The sequence below is a fragment of the Macrosteles quadrilineatus genome, unplaced genomic scaffold, assembly GCF_028750875.1.
Source record: "Macrosteles quadrilineatus isolate MER2022 unplaced genomic scaffold, UCM_ALF_1.0 Scaffold_8__2_contigs__length_117827958, whole genome shotgun sequence".
Lineage (NCBI taxonomy): Eukaryota > Metazoa > Arthropoda > Insecta > Hemiptera > Cicadellidae > Macrosteles > Macrosteles quadrilineatus.
The window spans coordinates 91,755,419-91,769,500 of record NW_026542601.1 but is presented as its reverse complement, the minus strand read 5'-3'; the positions used below and the strand labels follow the sequence as shown (position 1 = coordinate 91,769,500).

General features: G+C 35.3%; 1 protein-coding gene across 2 annotated transcripts in view; it reads right to left on the bottom strand.

Moving 5' to 3' along the window:
• The window catches only part of LOC129001666 (ubiquitin-conjugating enzyme E2Q-like protein 1), a 44,029-nt gene extending 33,215 nt beyond the window's left edge, over nt 1-10,814 (bottom strand). The window contains exon 1 of one of the 2 annotated variants that reach the window (XM_054429042.1): nt 10,760-10,814. The gene's annotated coding sequence lies outside the window, so the exon portion shown is untranslated. The remainder of the gene's footprint in view (nt 1-10,759) is intronic. The other variant, XM_054429043.1, reaches the window with a different exon arrangement.
• Between the last annotated feature and the right edge of the window lie 3,268 nt (nt 10,815-14,082).

Here is a 14,082-nt window from a genome sequence, read left to right as displayed (position 1 = left end):
ATATATATATATATACATATATTTATATATATATGTGTCCGTTAGCACGATAACTCGAGCAAAAATGATCCGATTTTGATGAAATTTGGTACAAACGTGTAAACCTACGTTTATTCGAACGAGTTCGCGAACCAGCATGATCGGACAATGGGAACGGGGGTTTATGGGGGATTTTATGGGGTAAAAATGGGTTTTTCTCATTTTTGACCTAAAAAACATAAAATTTTGCAATTTCTTTCCAAAAAATTTTGTAGAGCTTAAAAAACAAATAATTTAGTATATTGAAGCGTTATAATGCGTCTAATGGTTACGGAGAAAATTCAAAAAAATTGTAAATTTAAAATCCTCATGTTATTCTTATGGAGAATATAAGTAAACTGTTGTAGTTTGCTTGTTTATTAACATATTTTGCCCAAATTTGGAAAATGTTTTTATTTCTTACTAACTATTAACATTTTACATAAAAAAACACCTTTACCCTCCCTGTTGCAGCAAACTTAAGTATGTGTTAAACTGATGATTCTATTTAAATAGGGAATAAATGTGATATTTTTAAGGAGACAATTTAGTGTAAATCCAATCAGGCAAATGGAAATTCGCTTAGTCTGCAGGTTTGCTTACGTTGATCTTACTTGGCGCATGCTGAAAGCGGTCACGTATCACTAAAACTACCATATCTCAGTCTAATCTTCAAAATTAAGGTGTCAATCGATTTGGAATAAAATTGCCTTAAAAAAGTTATTCTTGTAAACGTTTTGTAAAATCAACGGTTTTCGAGTTATTTAAGAAACAAAATTTAAAATGGCCGCCGTCATAATTTTTTTGTAGCTTTGTCTAGTTGTCTATAATGTTTGTGCAAAGTTTCCATTTCGTATGTTTAACCATTCTTTAGAAAAAAAATAATAACTGAAAAAAAAACAAAATGGCGGCTGTGTGAGTAACTAAGGACTTCCGGACAATTTAAATATGATATTTAGGTATGTTAACTACCCAGGAACAATGCCCTAAAATATTGGTAGAGAGTTCCGTGACACCCTGTATAGTCACAGTTCTTCCCAGTCTACACAATAATTCAAAATGCAATGTTACGAAAGACAAAACAACAAATAAATCAAGAGCACAAAAGTGTTAAAAATAAACACAAACGGAGAACGTAGCATTGTACAAATGAAGCAGTCTCACTCTCTAAGGTGTGATAATCGAATAAGGGGTAAGAATGGGAGTAATCAAGGCGCTAAACGTGATATAGGTGCAGAGGTGTGCTGCTTGTAGCGTCCCGCCCCTACCAACAGCACGCTCTCTGCTAGACTGTGGAGTGGAGGTTATTTACACAGAGTTTGTACACGGAGTTCGAAAGTTACCATTTCATAACAGTTTTTAAAAGTTGTGATTTTTGTCAGAAAAATACTTTTGGTTGTAGTTTGCAACTGACCTCTCAAGTTTTGAAAATAATTGTTGAAGATTAATTATTTAACTGTAATAGGAGTTGACAACGGATTTGGAAGTACAATGACAACGACTATTATAAAGGGAAATAATCTGATTGAAAATCAATCTGATAATATTGTTCACTGTTTAAAACTAAACATGTTAGACACTTAGGCTTAGACGCATATTAAAATAAGGAAAGCCAATATACAAATATCACTGTGTTGTACTATTGTGATTTGTAATAATATAACAACTAGAATTTGGTATAATAATATATTTTTATTAATTGAATGTGGGTATAATTAATATATTAGATATTATTTAATTAGTTTTAAATCATTACTAAAACGTGTTTAATCAAATCAGAATAATCTTACCCATATGTAGGCTACCTAATAAATGTTATTTTTATACAAAACGCCAAAGTCCACCTAGGATCGACCACAGACAATAGTCTGTGGCTCTACCCAATAGAATCATGTATGATATGGCGAGGAAAACATTACTTAATTGAATTATTATTTTTTTAATATATGATACATTTTGAACATGTACATAAATGTATAATGCTAATTTATTTTGTATTTTTGCACTTAACACATCTTAAGGTGTTTTAATGAATTCACTATTTTTGTTTACTCCCAAAAGATTTCAGTTCCTAAATCTCCCTTTATACCTTTTGAGCTTTGGAGTTTTTTTAAGAAGAGGGCCGCCACTTTTTGTGGAATTACCACAGTTTAGGTTAGGTTATTTTATAGCTTTACTCACAAGTTTTTTTATTCACTGAACAGAAATAATTACAAAAACTAACAAAAAAATCACCTTACCTGGGATTTCCACGGTTTCAACAGTGGCGGCCCTCTTCTGATAAATGCCCAAGCTTTACTTCCTACAGACTTCATTTCTTGATAAAACCATAAAACACAATTTTCATAAACGATTTAATGGAAGTGAGTATCACAAACAATGTTCGGCCATGCACAAAACAAAGTTCTATTTCTTGTCTGTATTTATTTCGTCACTAACTAGGTCTTGTGTTTGTTTACGTACGCTGTTATCAGCAATGGCCGCTACCGAGCCGTTGATTGCGTATACAAACAGTGGTCGGTTTAAATGAAGGTCGGCTCCTATCTAATCTGATGTTGACATTGCAACTAAATTGGGCTGTTAACCTTCCGTTTGAACGCTAAATTGAATGTGGTTCAGTAGCAAATATGAGTACTGTGTATAGAAAATGTTGAGACAAAGGATATACAGTTGGAAGGGGAAAAATTGTGTAGGTGTTAGTATTTAATTTATATATAACGACACTGAAGTATGTATTGTATTATAGGGACGCAATTGGGTGTATTTAACCATAATATATATGTATGAGTGTAGATGGAGAGAGATGGTTTGAGTAGGTATTTTACTGACTAGGGTTATATGTTTTCTTAATCCATGATCAATTATTAAAACCCCAATAAAAACAAGGGAGTATGTTTGATCTATTTTACTACTTTGATGGGAAGCCTACTTCTATCATTAGTCTATTTATTTAGTCTATTTCTGTCATTAGTCATTAGTGTAGCCATGATGTCCCCTCGGTCTGCAAGGTAGGCTATCGTCCCCCAAACCTAGATAGTTTGCTAGTTGGATGCCTTTCCCAGATACTTTCACTAACACTAACAAGCCTCGAAATCTACCGCTAGTCATCGGTGATGATCTGAGCCACTAATCGGACATACATTGACTAATTTCAAAATTAAAGCCAATCCTTATGTTAGGTTTACGTTTATATTCTACGACGAAATGTTTGTTTACATTTATTTTTCCATAAACTATTATATTTTAATAAAATAGAACGTAAGATAAAACTAAAAGTTAAAATTTAGGAGTTGGAGGTTACAGAATATGAAATATTGAATATGGAGAAAGTATTAGTTTTACAAATTAGTGCGAGTGTATTCAGTGCAAAATATAGTTTATCCCTGAAATGCCAGTGAATAAACAATGTTTTTGTTGTAGACCAATCTTGAGTAGTTTCATTAAATTCAAATTAAATTAAGGCATTGCCCTCCCTTTTATTGTTTATACAGCTTTGAGAAAGGTTTTCATGTTTACATATTTGACAGTAGAGCATTTAAACGTTGCTGAGTGCACAGGTGTGCTGCGATTGGGGTTTAATATATTTGGACTTGCCGTATCCAAAAGTAAAATAGTTTTCTGAACCGCATTCTGCAGTAACGCTTTGGCACTATTTCAAATCATGGCTAATACCATTGACTATTGGATACTGCCATAGATAAAACTAGTCTATGATACTGCTTATACAGAACGTCGTGATTATTCAAACCTACAAAACAGATGTTTATTTGTAAACATTTTAGTTCCAAAAGTTTGACATTGGACCTCTAAAAACCCTCTGGGGCAGAGCCCTTTAGACGGATCTGCACCAAACTTCACACAAACCATCTTAGAATAATGCTTAATAATGCCTGAAAGTTTCATTACAATCTGCCAAGCGGTTTCGGAGTCCATAGGGTACCATGTTTTTAGCCGTTTTAGAATACTTTATTGGAGGCCGAAAGCTACATATTGCTGTATATGCCAGCTGTCATGGTCATTTGGGGACCGAGCAGGTTTTTACATCCCTAAGGCCGAAAGTCAGCTGTTCGTTAACTTCCTTAACATTTTTGCATATTTAGATACATAATCAGCATTCATAGCATTGCAATATACTTGTTTTATTGTCACCGTTGCTTAGCAACTACTTATTATTATTTTTGCTTAAAGTTGTAGTCGTGTTGACTCTTTAGTGTGCAGTACCTGGGGACCGAGCTTTGCTCGGGGGAAATCATTAGTTCATCCTGAAAGCACCTTAGTATTGGAGATATATAAATCCATTCCCAAACTCTACACCGCTCGCCTTTATCACCATTTCCAACGTCATGGACCTGTTTCCCTCCATTCCCATTGCATTTAAAGATTGCAGATACCTTAATCTAATCGTCATAAACAGTTCCCACACTCCTGACCACACGCCTTGACTACTTCCTTCACCACTTCCTACGTCGCGGACCTGTTTCCCTCCCTTTCTATAGCATTTTAGGATTGCAAATACCTTAATCTAATTGTCATAAACAGTTCCCACACTCCGGACAGCTCACCTAGACTACTTCCTTCACCACTTCCTACGTCGCGGACCTGTTTTCCTCCCTTTCCATAGCATTTTAGGATTGCAAATACCTTAATCTAATCATCATAAACAGTTCCCACGCACCAGACAGCTCGCCTTGACTACTTCCTTCAACACTTCCTACGTCAAAGACCTGTTTCCCTCCCTTCCCATAGCATTTTAGGATTGCCTATACCCTTATCTAATCATCATAAACAGTTCCCACACTCCGGACAGCTCGCCTTGACTACTTCCTTCACCACTTCCTATGTCGCAGACCTGTTTTCCTTCCTTCCCATATCATTTTAAGATTGCAGATACCTTAATCTAATCGTCATAAACAGTTCCCACACTCCAGACTACTCGCCTTGACTACTTCCTTCACCACTTCCTACGTCGCGGACCTGTTTTTCTCCCTTCCCATAGCATTTTAGGATTGCAGATACCCTAATCTTATCGTCGTAAACAGTCCCCACACTCCGGACTGTTCGCCTTTACTTCTTCCTTCATCACTTCCTACGTCACGGACCTGTTTCCCTCTATTCCCATAGCATTTTATGATTGCCTTTATTACTTCCTTCACCACTTCCTATGTCGCGGACCTGTTTCCTTCCCTTCCCATAGCATTTTAGGATTGCAAATACCTTCATCTAATCACCATAAACAGTTCCCTCACTCCGGACAGCTCGCCTTGACTACTTCCTTCACCACTTCCTACGTCGCGGACCTGTTTCCCTCCCTTCCCATAGCATTTTAGGGTTGCCCATACCCTTATATAATCGTCATAAACAGTTCCCACACTCCAACAGCTCGCTTTGACTACTTCCTTCACCACTTCCTATGTCGCGGACCTGTTTTCCTTCCTTCCTATATCATTTTAAGATTGCAGTCACCTTAATCTAATCGTCATAAACAGTTCCCACACTCCAACAGCTCGCCTTGACTACTTCCTTCACCATTTCCTATGTCGCGGACCTGTTTTCCTTCCTTCCTATATCATTTTAAGATTGCAGTCACTTTAATCTAATCGTCATAAACAGTTCCCACACTCCGGACTACTCGCCTTGACTACTTCCTTCACCACTTCCTACGTCGCGGACCTTTTTTCCTTCCTTCCCATAGCATTTTAGGATTGCAGATACCCTAATCTTATCGTCGTAAACAGTCCCCACACTCCGGACTGTTCGCCTTTACTTCTTCCTTCATCACTTCCTACGTCACGGACCTGTTTCCCTCTATTCCCATAGCATTTTATGATTGCCTTTATTACTTCCTTCACCACTTCCTACGTCACGGACCTGTTTCCCTCTATTCCCATAGCATTTTATGATTGATTTATGATATGACGACATCAACAGAATTGTGGAGTGGGCAGCAAAGAACGGACTAAAACTTAACCCTGACAAAACCAAACCAATCATTATTGGCCACGCACGACAACTAAACCGACTTGACCAAAACTTTTTACCTCACATCACTGTGAATGGTACTGTATTGCCATACCAAAACAAAGTTAAAAGTCTTGGTTTGACGATACACAACACACTAGACTGGACTGACACGGTGGTTAACACTTGTAAAAGGGTGTTTGCCGCTGTCCACACACTGAAGAAGATGCAAAGACTTTTACCATTTCACATTAGACTTTTACTGATCAAGTCACTAGTGTTTCCCCACTTCAATTACTGTAATACCGTGGTTAATGATATGACCGTGGCTTTGGCAACAAAATTGCAACGAGCTCAAAATTACTGTATAAGATTTTTGTATGATCTTCGACGAGATGATCACGTCACACCGTACTATGAAAATTCTTCTCTTTTAAAACTGTCTGACGTTAGAGAAATACGCATTATTAATATAACTCATTCGGCCATCAATCTCAAAATTCCAAATTATCTCGCGATCAATTTTAGATTTTTAAATGAAAGAGGTGCAAGAAATACCCGCTCTGGCTCATCAACTCTCCAAATTCCTCACCATAAGACAACAGTTTATAATAGATCATTTACAGTAACAGCATGTCGCCTTTGGAACTCACTACCATTCACTATCAGGAGCATAGAATCCCGTTCCCAACTGACGGCGGCGCTGAAGGCGTACTACCTCGATCGGATGACCGTGGCTTGGTGGGATGGCGTGCGTTAGGCCTAGGTATGGCAAAGAGTGAATGTGTGTGTGTATGCGTATATTAGGGACAAAGATTTATAACTTTAGTTTTTACTTATTATTTTGTTTATAGTTTTAAAAGTTTTATAAAAATACATTGTTTAGTATATATTTAGTACATAAGAGGTTAACTGTAAGAAAGGACCATGTGGTCCTAATGTTCGCCTCAATAAAAAAGTATTTTCATTTCATTTCATTTCATTTCATTTCATTTCATCATTGCCTTTATTACTTCCTTCACCACTTCCTATGTCGCGGACCTGTTTCCTTCCCTTCCCATAGTATTTTAGGATTGCAGATACCTTAATCTAATCGAATCGTCATAAACAGATCCCAGACTTCGCACTGCTGCCCTTGACTACAATGTATCGAGTAATCTTCAGTATAATCTTTGTTAAATATTAACAAGTGATGTTTTTCCTTTTGTACTGTATTTGTAATTTGCTAGTATACTGTGGGTAGTTGGCTTATTATGAACACATGCTACAACTTCAAGTCTTTTGTTTACTTTTTCCTTGTTATTTAATTCATCCAATATGGTTACCTAGCAACCCATAAGACTAATGTTAAAAAAATGTGATTTTCAGTTTAATTTTTCTACGTAATTAGATTTTTGTTGGCAGTTCTAACTGCAGTAAACTCGTTTTTAGGCCAGAAATAAACTATTTACAACATTTGAAGAAAATCGTCGGAGCCGTTTTCGAGATCTTTTTTGCAAGCAAGCAAGCAAGCAAGCAAGCATACAAGCAAACTTTGCTCGTATTAGAGTATAGGATTATTATTGTGGTGAGTTGTGGTAATACTAGTAGGGTATAGTGTGGTGAAAATAGCGTACGTACCACGGACCGAAATGTTTTTCGGCCTAGGTACAAAATATACTATATCGTACTTGGTAATCATGCAGTGTTGTAAGCTCGTAGTTGTAGCTCATATTCGTCTTAAAATTTGGAAATAGAACCATGTCTTATGGTATGGAAGTTACTTATTTCCAAGGTAAATAGAGTCTTTAACGAATAAGGCACAAACACAAGACAAACCCGAGGTAAATAAGGTGCAACACCATTGTTGGAACTAACTCCCAACTGGGTAGTCTCATTTCTGGATTCGAAAAAGCTTTCAATTCAATTTAACTTGTTTGTCGATGCGATTGATAGGAATTTTCCGCCCACCCCCACACCCTACCTCCCATCGATTCTCCATTATTCCATTTCCCAATTTATTTTATCACTGTGATAGGATTTCTTAATTGAAAATATTATTTTTACATGGAGAAGTAGTTTTAAGTCGAACGTGGGTTTCATAGTTTATTGTGACATTATTTCGACGAATAGTCTATATCAAACATCGTAATTTATCTATTATATTATTAAAGTGATACAATCAAATTTTATGTAAACGGTTAAGGCAATTTACCAAATAAAAATATAGGCATATGGCATATCAAAATGAAGCTTAGAGTGTGTAGATTTGCCGAAAAGTATTGATATGGACGAACTCCCTAAGGGCTCTGTCCCACGGGCTGATTTCCAAAGGGCTACGCCTTGCATGTTTTGGAAGTTATTATTCGATGAATTTAGTGAACAACAGCTGGCCAATGCAATTGACAATATAGTTTGTTTGTTTACATTTTTGTTTACTTATTTTATTATTTACTTTTATGTTCTTAAAAGAAGTGCGGCGAATGGACAGTGAAGCTATTTCTAGCTGTTTGATACAAGTGAGTGATTAAAGGTGATCGAAACACAATAAATATGGGATTAAAACCATGTATGTTCTTCGTTCCAAGAGATTGTCACTGATCTTTAACAGGTCGCAATTTCATTGAAAAGTATTAAAGTAAAGTATTAAAGACGTCGTGAAAGAGAGCTGCGTTTACAGGTACAACATCGGCCAACCTTAGGACGTAAGGTATGAAGGTTCCACTGCTTTTAACACTCTTTCAGATGACAATTTCTCGAACTTGGGCCATTTAAATGAAATATAAAGTCAAAGTTGATTAAATTAATTTAATGGTGGCTTCTGTTCACCCGTGAATTCGCGGGTAACCTCTTGTATTTATTTCATGTAGCCATCATCTAAATATAGAATGATTTTTAAAGATTATTTAGCGTTAATGACGACGAGTTCTAAAATATTTTTCATATAACTGTCAGATATTTCTATACTTTGGATCACAAACACCTTTAATTTGTTTTGCTCACTCTTTTCTAACTCCTCAAAGCAAGAACATGGTAATGCCGGTTTTTGAGCAACATGGTAAGAAATCCTCTTTAAATTGGGCCACAGATAATGGAAAAAGCACTTATTTCTTAGCTGTGATTAAATAGAAAACGTCGAAATCTTATCAGCGGTCACTAACTGAAGTACGGTAGCCTAACTTAATGCAATAAATGAAAACAAGTCGAAATCTGTTTATTGTTAGCCTAGTAATCGTGTTGTTAGCTGTGAACTGAGAAACTGTTTTGTTATTTGCGTTTTCTGTTACGCTTGATTTAAATTACGTATCTTTTGATATTTCCTTTTACAGAGGCTGGTAATGTTTATTAACCTTGGCTCAACCAAGGTTTTGATAGGGTTGCCGTAATACCCGGTTATCCGGGATGGCGTCTTTTACAGTAAGTTCTAAAGAATTGAATCGTGTAAACAACTCATTAAAGAACCACAAATACGCAACACATTTTTTTGACAATTGATTCTTGATATCATAGAGTTCATAAACACTTTTAAAATGTTGTTGGGGGTGGATCGGGCGAAGAAATTTAGAGTTGAAAAAAATATCGGTAACAGTTGACATGTAAAATATGGTTCTTACTCGGATTTGTTGTTATTGTTCATTGGTTAATGACCCCCTTTACCATTGCTATATACTGCCTACAGAAAAACGTGTGTCTAGCTAAGTTGCGTTGTTTGTGCTGCGTCATACTTGTTAAGCAGAAAATCCATGGACTAATATGAATTTTTGTTGTTGAAATCATTTTCACGCTAACAAGGGAGATGGACCAGCCAGCCTCCAAGAGGAGCAAAAAGAAGACAAGAAGACGCCAACAAAGTTTTAAGATCCACTTTTATGATGTCATCTACCGAACTTTCGTAATCATAAAATACTAATTAATGCTTTTCACTTTACAACAGGTCTTTTAGTTTTCATTTATAAAAAGATAGTAAAAATAGAGCCCTATTTGCTCTATGAAGACTTGACGCTGAGGACCCCCTAGTAGTCGCTATAGCGATGCCAAAGGAAATAACTAAAGAACTAAGATAAACTGTGGTTGTTTCCAACTCACACATTTTTAAATAAAAAAATAACACGAAGAATACTAACATAACAATCTTTAGACTTTAGACAGTAACGAATTTCTCATACACGATATACCATTGGATAAGTAGGTTTTTAAAACTCAAAAATAAGGTAAATAGTTGAAGAAATCAGGAGAAATTTCTAGAACTACAGAGTAATTACATTTGGTATATAATCGTCACAAAAATGTGGAGAATGTACGAAAACCCCCCGAAAGAGCTACAACTCAAAATAAACAAGGGATTTGTGCACTTGTTGGAAAGTATAAATATTATTTAACAACATTAACCTACCGAAGGAATAGGCCTAGTGTAGTATTATTTTAAAAACTTCAAACCAAAAATCGATGCCCGAGTAGGGGAGGTAAACACATTATAATGCGGCTTAAATACAACACAAACAACGACACGTTTTATTAGGGTGTTAATTATGTACAATTTGATCATATTTAATCATTGATATGCTTTATGTCTTGCAGTCACCCTAGAAGTTCCTAGTTGAAATCAGTGAGGAAATAGTTTTCACTATGAAGTAATTTAGGAAGCTGCAATGTGCCTGCCCTGATTTTGAAAAAGAGGTTTAGATTCACAGTTTTGTTTTAATCGTACTTTACGCAATGTTCTATAGTTTGCAAAAGCTAATATAAAATATTTCCTTTATGAATATTAAATTCTAAACATGCGTTATGATGATGAAAAACTTACGTGGACTGCTGCACTACCCTGACCACACCTGACACTGCTGAAATACAAACTGCTGGGCTAGCAGACAGCCCGAGACAGCTGTAACTTGGCGGGAGATCCAGGCTGCCAGCCTTTCATGAGGCAACACGAAAATTCCCAAATATGTGAAATTTCCCCGTTGTGCAAAACGGCCCAAAATTGCATTTGGGTAAAATCCTTTTGACATTTTAGTACTTTAAATTTTGTTTTATGAACTAATATCGTAGTTTAACAAGGTAGATGTAAATTAATAATAATTCAGATATTTGTGATATTTTATCGATTTGTTTGGTGTGTGTGTAAGTGTGATAAGTTTTAATACGGCTTTGTAATTAATTGCACTTTACTTATATTTACTCTATTTACTTTGTATTTTGGTACGGTCACAACTAGCTATAAACATATATAATGTTTTAGTAGATATTTAAAGGAATTTAACCCACCATTTTGGTTGTTTTATGTCCAAATGGGTTTTTATTAAATAGTATTGATATTGACTAACACTATTTGAAAAATATTTACTAATAAATCATATTCTATATAGGCATAGATGCATGTAATTACAAAATTACATAATGTATGTACTAAAACCTTATAAAACTTACCTTTCATCTAAAAGTTCTTCTCGAAATGTATTTATTAGCATACTAAATTAGGCGTAGTAATTAGTTATCGGTAATTGATTAATTAATATTGATTCAGAATTGCAGCGCAAGAGCCATAGAACCTTTAAAAATAACAGTCATGTATAGCTAACATGCATAACATTAATAAAAGGTTAAAGGAATTGAAAATTAGATTTTATTTTACAAAGGCGCAAATCTAGCATCTCATACGTAAGGATTAGTTTTGTTTAGTAATCAATTCCAATGTTAAAACGTCAGGAGGAAATCAAGTAACTTTACAATATAAGTACGTTTTCCAATCCTGAAAAATGTGAGGGTTCAGAATTCAGAAATATAATTTTTACCACACTACTATGAGTTGAGGTGTTTTCGTTATGTGTTAACAACCTGCGAAACATCATATTTTCAACAGCTGTCTATTGTTTACTACCAAAAGTAACATTGTTTACAAGAGAAAATTTTCCACCGTCAACAACTTTAATATTTGTTATTGTTTTATCAAATGTAATGTTTCAATTTAACTTACCGGTAACCGTTTTAGGCTATGTTATGCCTAGGCTAGGTTAGGTTTTTTGTTAGATCAATTGTAATAAAAGTAGGCCTATCTCACATTTTTCATAGTTTAAATATTTCTTAATGTTCTTTAAACTCTTCAAGTGTCTGTAATATAGGCCTAATTATTGTTTGGTCCATGTTTGTGTGCTGTGTTCTACTGGGACTTGTTACATTACTATGATTTAGATTGTCACCAGACGCTAAATTTTGATTATCGATACTGTATAAGTCATCTCCGGGATTGTCATTATTAGGACTTAATAATTCTTCCATATTGATTTCGTCTAATTGCCGGCTCATATTTAAGTGTGCTTCTTGTGCTCTAAGTGTAGGTGTTATATATTTTCGTAAATTATATCTCTGCATTAAAATAATCTATAGCCGTGATAAAATCAAGCCACCTAGTTGGGCGCCAATTTGTAACGTCTCAATGACTTAAATCTGAATTTCATTTAATTGTATTTATTTTGTATTTTTATCAAAGTTTCTCAGGGATGGGTTCTTTGCCACGTGACTGATTTTATCCTAACTGCAGAATGTGTGAAATGTGAGATATAATGTTAAGTTATACAGAGCCACTATGTGTAAGTGTTATTTGGTCGCAGCACTCTTAAAATAAGGTGCCAGACAACTACCAAATATGCGTGCTTGTTTAGTGTTAAGCCGCAGCACCAGCGGTCAGCCGGGGCCTGACAAATGCTTTGTATGGAGTTAAATTGTTAGTGCCACTACTTGTAAGTGTTATTTCGGTCGCAGCACTCTTTAAAAAAGGTGCCAGACAACTACCGAATGTGCGTGAGTGTTGAGTGTTAAAGCCGCAGCACCAGCGGTCTGCCGGGGCCTGACAAATGCTTTGTGTGTAGGCCTATTCTAATTTCTATCCTACTTACTTGTCTAATTCAAATTACCTTATTAATATTTCAAATGAGTACACAATTGGGACTGACCTTATTCCTTGTTTTTATTTTCTTTTACAAATACAAATTTGATTACTATTAATTTTATTGTTTTATTTGCGCCTGGCAAATGGTTTACACCCGCAGCGCTGACTGTCAACTCGTGAAGTGAAGACTGGCCCGTGGACTGCTGTATTTATACCCGATTTGGTTGCTATGGAGACCATGGAATATTCTAGAACTTTAAACCCAGATGTTTCCACCAAAAGTTATCTTCCTTTTCCGGTAGCCTGACGTCATCGCTGCCCACTTGATCGTTCTTGATCCATCAGCTGCTTTCGGCTGGAGCTCGAGCTGTCAGAGAAGCTATTGTAAACTAGTAAACAAACATTGAAACAAATGTAATAAATAAATATGTTTTAATTATTTAGTTAGTTGTTAAATTTACATGTTTATCCCTTTGAGTGTGAAATAAAATAGTAATGTACATTCATAACTGTTATTGTGTTGCTGAAATATTTACAATGGATAACCTAACCTAAATACGGTAAGTGGGTAAGCTAACCTAGGTACGGTAAGTGGGTAGAAATATTCTTTATTACCACTATTTACAAAATAAACTATTAGAAACATTATTTCATTAGTAATTTAAAGAACATTAAGAAATATTTAAACTATGAAAAATGTGAGATAGGCCTACTTTTATTACAATTGATCTAACAAAAAACCTAACCTAGCCTAGGCATAACATAGCCTAAAACGGTTACCGGTAAGTTAAATTGAAACATTACACAACATTTTCAATTTTCAACAACTAAAGTCAATATTCACTTTAAATTGAAGGCATAACATACAAATTCTATGAGTTGTGTAATGAAGAAAATAATTATTCTTTGTAGTGTAGCGAAAAGTAACGTTCAAAACACGAGTGAAAGTGGGTCTATACATATTCTCGACCATTTAAAGTACTCGATAGATCTTGCACTTCAAACATGGTATCAATTATGTAATGACTCACTTTATACTCTTGTACTACTCCTATTTTCTTATCACTTGCGAAAATTCATCATTACATTGTTTACTACGGAAAGAGAATTTAAAGTTGATCAATTTTTAAGAAAATTTCCCTTGATCAGGGAAAATTCCCAGCGTACGACACAACTGCTCTGTTTGCTGGGATGCGCATGAGTCACTAAACTAAGGCAGTCCGGATCGATGTCTACGTCTG